General features: G+C 40.6%; 1 pseudogene; it reads right to left on the bottom strand.

The window, feature by feature from the left end:
- Positions 1 to 6,823: 6,823 nt before the first annotated feature.
- On the bottom strand, positions 6,824 to 7,224 carry LOC105980467 (annotated as a pseudogene).
- Between the last annotated feature and the right edge of the window lie 1,629 nt (positions 7,225 to 8,853).

Genomic DNA, 8,853 nt, shown 5'->3' on the forward strand with positions numbered 1-8,853 from the left:
GTGGCCACGTAAAGGGAGGTGAGACTTGGTAAGGGGAGTGTGACCCGGTGGGGGAAGGGTGTGGCACATGGGATCCAGATGTGACCTTCTCCAGGTGTGTCAATTGCCTAGGTAACGCAGGTACTGGGCAGGGACTTGACCAAGAGGAGGGAGGAGGCTGCCTGCCTTCCAGGAGTGGACCTTACAAAAACAATGGCGAAAGAATTGTGCATATTTTAAAATATTTGATGTGTTAGAACCAGCAGGGCCCCGATAATCAGCAGGGCCCAAAAGTCAGCACTGGAGGGGACCAGGCATCAAGAGGCGAGCCTCACCGTTCTACAGACCAGGACACCAGAAGGGGCCCAACAGGGCCTGCCACCGAAGGGGCGGGACATGCCCCACAGGGGTGGGGTGTTCTGCTGGAGTGGGTGGGGCATCGAGCCCCACATGGCAGGCTGCCTATTGGGATTGGACAGTGGGTAGCTTGGGGGTGGAGCATGAATGGTAGTTGGAAATCATTAGTAGGGGAGGGGCACTGCCTATATATAGGTGGTGTGTTCCAAGCAAAGCATGAAGTATCCAGTTGAAGTTGAGAAGAGTAGAGAGAGACAGGGAGGAGGAATGGAGTAGAGGGAGTGGGAAGTAGAGAGAGACACATGAGGAGTAGAGACAGAGTAGAGAGGGAGAGAGCAGGAGGGGAAATCCTGCTGGAGCAGAGGAGGGCAGGCCTGTGGAGGGCAGAGCAAGCCTCCTCCAGGGAGAGATCATTTGGGGCCTCCTCAAGAGGCCTTTTGGGACCTCCTCTGGAGGTTATTTGGGGCCTCTTTAAGGAGCCATTTGGGGCCTTCTAGAGAGGTCATTTGGGGCCTCCTTGAGGGGTCATTTAGGGCTTTCTCCGGCGGTCATTTGGGGCTTCCTCCAGGGGCCATTTGGAACCTTCCTCTAGAGAGGCCCGTGCAGAGGCGCCTCCCAGAGCAGAGCCTGTGGAGAGTGGAGACGTCTGCAGAGGAGGAGGAAGGGAAGAAAGGGAAAAGCCTTCCCCTTTGGAGGTGTGGAGCTTTGGAAGTCTGGGGTTTGGAGGGTTGCAGACCGACTAATTGGTGGTTTGGGGCTATCCATGGAGGCATGAAGATTTGGTGGTTGAGGCTGCTCTTGATTCTGGGTATCTAGCCCAGGACAAGGTAGTTGCAGGCTGCCTTTCTGGTGTAAATAGTGTAAATGAATTGTTATCTTTAACTGTGGCTCAATAGATTGTCTTGCTCTTTAGAAGTCATATAATTTCTTGAAAAAGAGACTCTTAGAAAATATTTCCCCAGTTGTACTTACAACAGAAATTGTACTCTTCATTTTTACAAACTACTTTAAACTGGGCAAAGCTATTGTGTTTTGCAGAGCACTGTTCGTATCTGCCAAGAGCCACACTCTTGGCAGATACATTATTCTTAATTTATTGAGTTATACTAATCTGCTTTCCAATGTTTGTTGGAACCTCAGGTCTATTATTGATGCCCATCCCTCCCATAGAAAATGTAATCAATGAGGAAAACCTCATTTTAATGATTAAGCTATTCTGTTTTCTTTCTTTCTTTCTTTCTTTCTTTCTTTTTTGTCGACCATGGGGCTTGAACTCTGGGCTTGGGCACTGTCCCCGTGCTCTTCAGCTCTAGGCGAGCACACTACCGCTTGAGCCACAGCACCACTTCTGGTTTTCTGGTGGTTTATTGGCGATAAGAGTTTCAGGGACTTACCTGCCCTGGCTAGCTTTGAACCATGATCCTCAGATCTCAGCCTCCTCAGTAGCTAAGATTACAGGCGTGATCCACCAGTGCCCGGCACTGCTCTGTTTTCTTTAACCAGTTTAAGATTATGTTTTTCCCCCACAGGGAAAATTTTCTCCTTATTTCCCAAGGACTATTGAAAATAAGATTTTATTTTAGGACAGTTGTTTTCTCATGAACTGTCTGTTTTCCTTCTGTAGGCTGGATTGTTTCTTGTACTTGGTAATTCCATGTTCAGATAGCTAGAAATGTTTGGGCAAGTCCATGGTAATATGAAAGCTTCCTCCATTACTTTCTCACCCTGTTTCCTGTGTGTTTGTGTGTGTGTGTGTGTGTATGTATGTATATGTGTGTGTGTGTGTGTGTTTAAAGTGAGCACTCATTCTTACTCATGTCTTCATTGATATGAAACCGGAAAGAGGTGGGCCTTTGAGCCTGGGCCTGGCAGATGCAAACAAAAATATGCCTGTAATGAAAGTCTGAGGTTTCACACATATCCAGAAGACATTGCTGAATTTAATAGCTGTTCAAGGCAGAACTGGAGACTGATTTGTCCTTTTATCTAAAAGTTGGCAATATTTTGAATTACAGAGTACACGTTAAATTGGCATTTTTCATGATGTAGATTCTTCTGGTATTTTATTTTTGGAGATGCTTTGTTTATTTCAATTTTTTAAGTAGTTATTTTTATTTTTCCTTGTATTTGAAATTATACTTTTTCACACAATCTTTCTAATCTATTTTTTTTCTAGAGGCTTAATATAGTTGTGTATATGTTCCTTTTACTTCATTTTGAATGCCATTTGTAGGTGTATTTCACAGTGTACATATGTGTAATCTCTTGTATGTGCACCTGTGTTTTCCTGTATGAGGGAAAGAAAGGAGGAGAGACAGAGGCAAGAAGAATTGAAGTCGTAGAACTTAATTTCTACCCAGCATGCAAAATAAAATGTTCAGGAAGGCAATTTCTAGGTAGTATGATAGTGGTATGTTACTTTATAAACACATATAAATGGATCTTTAAGTAAAGGAGTTGTCTTTCAACAAAGCAGTTTCTGAATACAATGCATCTTGATCAATGGCACCCCTTTCATCATTCTCCTCTATCCCTGCCAATCCTACCCCCTTTCTTAAATTTCCTTAACTTTGTAATATATGCATTGAATTTTATGACTGGATTTCACCCCTGCTCCATTTGTCTACCTACTCCCCTGATCCTACTGACCCCTCTTTTGAATACCCTTTCCTGGTGTTTATTTTATTGGACTTTGAGTTAGCCTTTCTAAAGCATCACGCTACTTGAATTCTCCTCCAAATCGACCATCTTTTAGTTAATATGCTCTGGAAAGCCAGTTGACTTTTTTTTTTATTGTGAAAATACTGTCCAGAGGGGTTACAATTACATGGGCATGACTACATTTCTTATCAAGCATTGTAGCCTCCTCCTTTGTTTCCCCTTCCCATCCCATCCTCTCCCTCCTCCTCCCACCCAACCCTCCCCCACCACCAAAGTTGTAAAGTTCGTTTTCGACATAACAACTTGTACATCTCATTGTTGCAATGGGTCCACCTGTATCCCTATTTAAACGATTTGTTTTTTCCCTTCCCCTCCACAAATTATAACAACATCAAATACAGTGAAAGCAGGGGTTATACCATGGGAGAGGGACATACAAAACAACAAAGAAATAATTTTATAAATGTGTTAGAAACAATCGCATGAAAGAAAAAAAAACATTTGAATACTTCAAGGAAATAGAAGAGGTAATCCTAAAATTCATATGGGAGCAATAGAATGGAAGAAAGACGGCCTCTTCAGTAAATGGTGCTGACAAAATTGGTTAACTACTTGTAGAAAACTAAAGCTAGATCCTTATATATCACCATGCACCAGAATCAACTCCAAATGGATCAAAGACCTCGGAGTCAAAGCAGACACTCCGAAAACATTACAGAATGGAATAGGAAAAACTCTAGGTATATAAAAGAAGCAGGGTATCAAAATTCAGTACAGTGACAACAGGGGATATGCCATAGGAGAAAGAACATTCCAAGGAAACAACAACAGCAACAACACAAAATTAAATCACATGGTACTCTTAAAACAATAACAATAGGGTCTGGGCAGGTGGCTCAGTAACAGAGTGCTTGCCTTGCATGCATGGGGCCTTAGGTTTGATTCCTTAGCACCACATAAGTGGAAAAAGCCAGAAATGGTACTGTGGCTAAAGTGGTAGAGTGCCAGCCTTGAGCTGAAGAGCTGAGGGACAGTGCCCAGGCCCAGAGTTCAGGCACCATGACTGGCAAAAACACAAAACACAAAAAGCAACCAATGACAATAAAGACAGATGTCTTGTGTCCATATCTTGGGGTCCATTTCACTTAGCATCATCTTACATTGTCATTTGTACATGGTTTTTGAGCTTTGCAGCTCATCTGATATGATTATCCTATATGTATACTAATTATTGCAAATAAGGGAACCATGGGACCTAAACTTCTTTGGGACTGGGTAGCTTCACTAGGATGTCCACTCTCTCCACTACTTTTCAACTTGTTATTAGAATACCTAGCTAGAGCAATAAGACAAAGATACAAACACAAAGGAGATCCAAATAGGGAAAGATGACGTAAAACTCTCCCTTTTTGCAGATGACATGATCTTGTATTTAAAGCACCCTATGGACTCCACTTCGAAATTACTTGAGTGGTTCAAAACTTTGGCAAAGTAGCAAGGTATAAAATTAACCCTCAAAAATCAATGTATGCCAATAATGAGAAGAGCACAGCTGAAATCAGGAAAGCAACTCCTTTTGTAATAGCCCCACAAAAAATAAAATACTTAGGAAAAAACTTAGCTAAAGAAGTGAAGGACCTCTATGATGAAAACTTTAAAAACCTGAAAAAGGAAAATAAAGCAGAACTAAGGAAGTGGAAAAACCTCCCATGCTCCTGGATAGGGAGGGTTAACATTGAGAGAATGGCAATTCTGCCAAAGGCTATCTACAAATTCAATGCAATACCCATCAATATCGCAATCTCATCCTTCAATGAAATAGAAGCAGCAATCCAAAAATTCATATGGAATGATAAAAGACCATGAATAGCAAAAATAATCCTTAGCAGAGAAAACAGTCCTGGAGGAATAAGAATACCAGATTTCAAGCTCTACCACAAAGCCATAATAATCAAAACAGCTTGGTACTGGCACAAGAACAGACTCGAAGACCAATGGAATAGAACTGGAGACCCAGAAAAGAAATTGCACACCTACAGCTACCTAATCTTCCATAAAGGAGCCAAAAAATCAGAATGGAAGAAAGACAGCCTCTTCAGTAAGTGGTGCTGGAAAAACTGGTTAAACACCTGTTGAAAACTAAAATTAGATCCTTACATGTCACTCTGTACGAGAATCAACTCCAAATGGATCTAAGACCCTGGAGTCAAAGCAGACACCCTGAATATATTATAGAAAGGAATAAGAGAAACTCTTGGGCTCCTTAGTACAGGCCAAAAGTTTCTTAATAGAGAGCCAAAAAACACAACAAATCAAAGAAAGGGTGGACAAATGGGATTGCATGAAATGCAGAGCTTCTGAATGGCAAAGGACATAGCTAGCAAGATCAATAGAAAGCCCAGAGACTGGGAGAAGATCTTCACTAGCTACACAACAGATATCTAAAATGGAACTCAAAAAATTAAGTCATCCAAAAACAAATCCTCAAAGAAACACCCACCCCATTAATAAGTGGGCTGAAGACTTAAAGAGAAACTTCTCTGAAGAGGAAATAATGGGCAATAGACACATGAAGAAATGCTGAACTTCTCTAGCCATAAAAGAAATGCAAATAAAAACAACATTAGGATTCCACCTCACCCCAGTTAGAATGGCTATAATAAAAAAATCTAATAATGACATGTTAGAGAGGATGAGGCCAAAAGGGAACTCTACTGCATTGTTGCTGGGAGTGTAAACTTGTTCAGCCACTCTGGAAAGCAGTATGGAGATTCCTCAAAAGACCACACATAGAGCCACCCTATGACCCAGCAATCCCACTTTTGGGAATTTACCCAAATGATCACAGACAAGGCTTTATTAAAGCTTCCAGCACAACTATATTCATTGCAGCATTATTAACCGTAGCTAAGATATAAACCCACCCAGATGCCCCTCAGTAGATGAATGGATCAAGAAAATTTGGTATATATACACAATGGAATTCTATACTTCCATCAGAAAGGACATTACCCCATTTGTTAGGAAATGGAAAGAAGAGGTCTTTTGTTTCTTCAGTCCTGTTTACTTTGTCATATCTCCTTGCATTTTGAATTTAACATCCACATATCAGGGAGACCATGTGCTGCTTGTCTCTGTTCTTGGCTTACCTCACTCAAAATGATTTGTTCTAGTTCCATCCATTTCCCTATGAATGCCATTATTTTGTCCTTTCTAATGGCTATATAGTATTCCATTGTATATCGGTACCACAAGTTTTGGATACATTCATCTGTAGTGGGGCATCTGGGTTGTTTCCACATCTTGGATATTGTGAACAGTGCTGCAATGAACATAGAGGTGCATGTTCCTTGTATCGTGGTTCCTGTTGTTCAGGGTAGATGCCTAAGAGTGTTATGGCTGGGTCATAGGGGAGGTCACTATTTAGCCTTTTGAGATACCTCCAGACTGCTTTCCTAAGTGTATTAGTATACATTCCCACCTTCCCACCAGCAATGCAGTAGGGTTCTTCTTTCTCTGCATTCCTGGCAGCATTTGTCATTTGCTGAATTTAGGATATAGGCTATTCTGACTGGGGTAAGGTCATATCTCAGGGTTGCTTTTATTTGCATTTCCTTTACAGCCAGGGATGATGAACATTTTTTCATGTGTTTCTTTGCCATTTTTTATCTCTTCTTCAGAGAAGTCTCTCTTTATTTCCCTTGCCCATTTAGTGATTGGTTTGTTAGATTTGGGAGGGATTCAGTTCTGCCTTCTTTTTTTTTTTTTGAAGGTTTTTACAGTTTATTAATTCATCATCACCTCAGGTCAAGTCATTGCAGGATCTTTATTCCTTTGGCTTTTTGCCAGTTCCAACACTGGCCTTTGCAGTCCCTCTGATTGTCTTCATTCTGTTTTGCATTCCTTTCACTGTTTCCTTGAGGTCTTTTTTCTTTTCCTACTGACCATGTCTTGCAAGTCTGTGTTTGGGCTCATTTTTCTTTGCATAATCTAAGGAATCAGAAATCATGCCAAAGCCAGTTGTTTTGCCACCACCAAAATGGGTTCTGAATCCAAATAAAAGATGACATTGGGTGTGGTCTTGCAGATTTTGGCAAGTTTTTCCCGAATTTCTGTCTTAGATACTGTTGCCTTTCCAGGGTGAAGAACATCAATGACTATCTTCTTCCTCTGAAGTAGTCAGTTGGTCATGAACTTCCTGGTCTGGATAGTTACTGTGTCAATCATGATGGTGGCAGACCTTTAGACAGCCAAGAAGGAAAAGAGGGGGATTCGTTTCTTGAGTTTCCTGTTTATAATGGATATTATGCCTTGTCTGATATATTGCTGGTAAATATTCTTCCCAATTAGTTGGCTGTCTTTCTAGCTTGGTTGCTATGTCTTTAGCTGTGCAGAAACTTGTTATTTTAAGGTTGTCCCATTTGTCGAATCTATCTCCAATTTGTTGTGACCCTGGGACTCTGTTCAGGAAGTTTCTGTCTTTGCCTATAAGTTCAAGTGTCTCTCCTACTTTGTCCTGCAGTAGTTTCAGAGTTTCCGGTTTAGTGCTAAGGTCTTTAATCCATTTTGAGTTGATGTTAGTACATGATGACAGGCTGGGGTCCACTTTTGGTTTTCTGCTTGTAGCCACCCAGTTTTCCCATCACTAATAGTTGAAGAGGCTATGTTTCTTCCACTGTATGTCTTTGGCTCCTTTGTCAAATATCAGATAACTATAGGTATGTGATTTTATTTCTGAATCTTCTAATCAGTTCCATTGGTCTTCAGGTCTGTTTTTGTGCCAATACCAAACTGTCTTTGTTATTATGGCTCTATAGTGGAGCTTGAAATCTGGTATCATGATCCTGCCTGTGTTGTTTCTTTTGACTAGAACTCCTTTGATTATTCTAGGTCTTTTGTTGTCCCATTCGAATTTTGGATTGTTTTCTCTATTTCAGTAAAGAATGACATTGGGAATTGGATGGGAATTGCATTGAATCTGTGTATCATTTTTGACAGTATGGCTATTTTCACTATATTGACTCTGCCTATCCAAGAACATGGAAGGTCTTTCCATTTTCCCGGTGTTCTCTTTGATATTTTTCTTTAGGCTTTTATAGTTTTCACTAAATAGGTCCTTTACACCTTTGGTTACATTAAAAATATTCCCACATATTTTATTTTTTTGAGGTTATTGTGAATGGGTTTTTTTTCCTTGATTTCCCTTTCTGCTTGTACATTGTTGGTGTTCAGAAAGGCAACTGATTTTTGTGGATTTTGAGATATGCTTTTAAGCTTTGGTAGATCTTTTATAAAATATAAACTTTGTAACTCTTATTAAATAGCCAACTTCTAACATGCTTCTACTTTATTCTCCATCTCTCATTTTCTTTTCTTGGAATTTAAGCAGTTTGAAAAAAATCTTCCATTTTTATAAAACTTGGTTCAGCTATCTCTTCACCAAGCCATCAAATGAATTTTACAAGTGAAGTAGATAAACAGGCTATGCGTTGACAGTATTGATCCTAGATATTACTGTCACCAGATGCAGGGGAAGGTTTGTATAGTTTCCCTCTGAAAGTAGGGGCTTCACTTAGGGTCATTGACTTCAATAGGAGAATACGAATTTCTGGAAAAGTCATAACAGTAAGAAAACTTGGCAGAGCCTTATTGGGTAAATGAGTAACTGAGTAAGCAGGCAAGCACACAAGCAGCAAGTCAGGGGCACACTCTAACAGAGGGTGGGTGCTTTCAAAGGGAAAGAGAACTCTCTGGCATCAGTGATATTTATATTATAAAGACAGGTGTCTGACTTTAAGTTGTGCAAAGATAGGTGTTGCTCTTTGCTGTCAATCACTTTTGGTGATTATGCTTTCT

The sequence above is a fragment of the Dipodomys ordii genome, unplaced genomic scaffold, assembly GCF_000151885.1.
Source record: "Dipodomys ordii isolate 6190 unplaced genomic scaffold, Dord_2.0 Scaffold9, whole genome shotgun sequence".
Classification (NCBI taxonomy): domain Eukaryota; kingdom Metazoa; phylum Chordata; class Mammalia; order Rodentia; family Heteromyidae; genus Dipodomys; species Dipodomys ordii.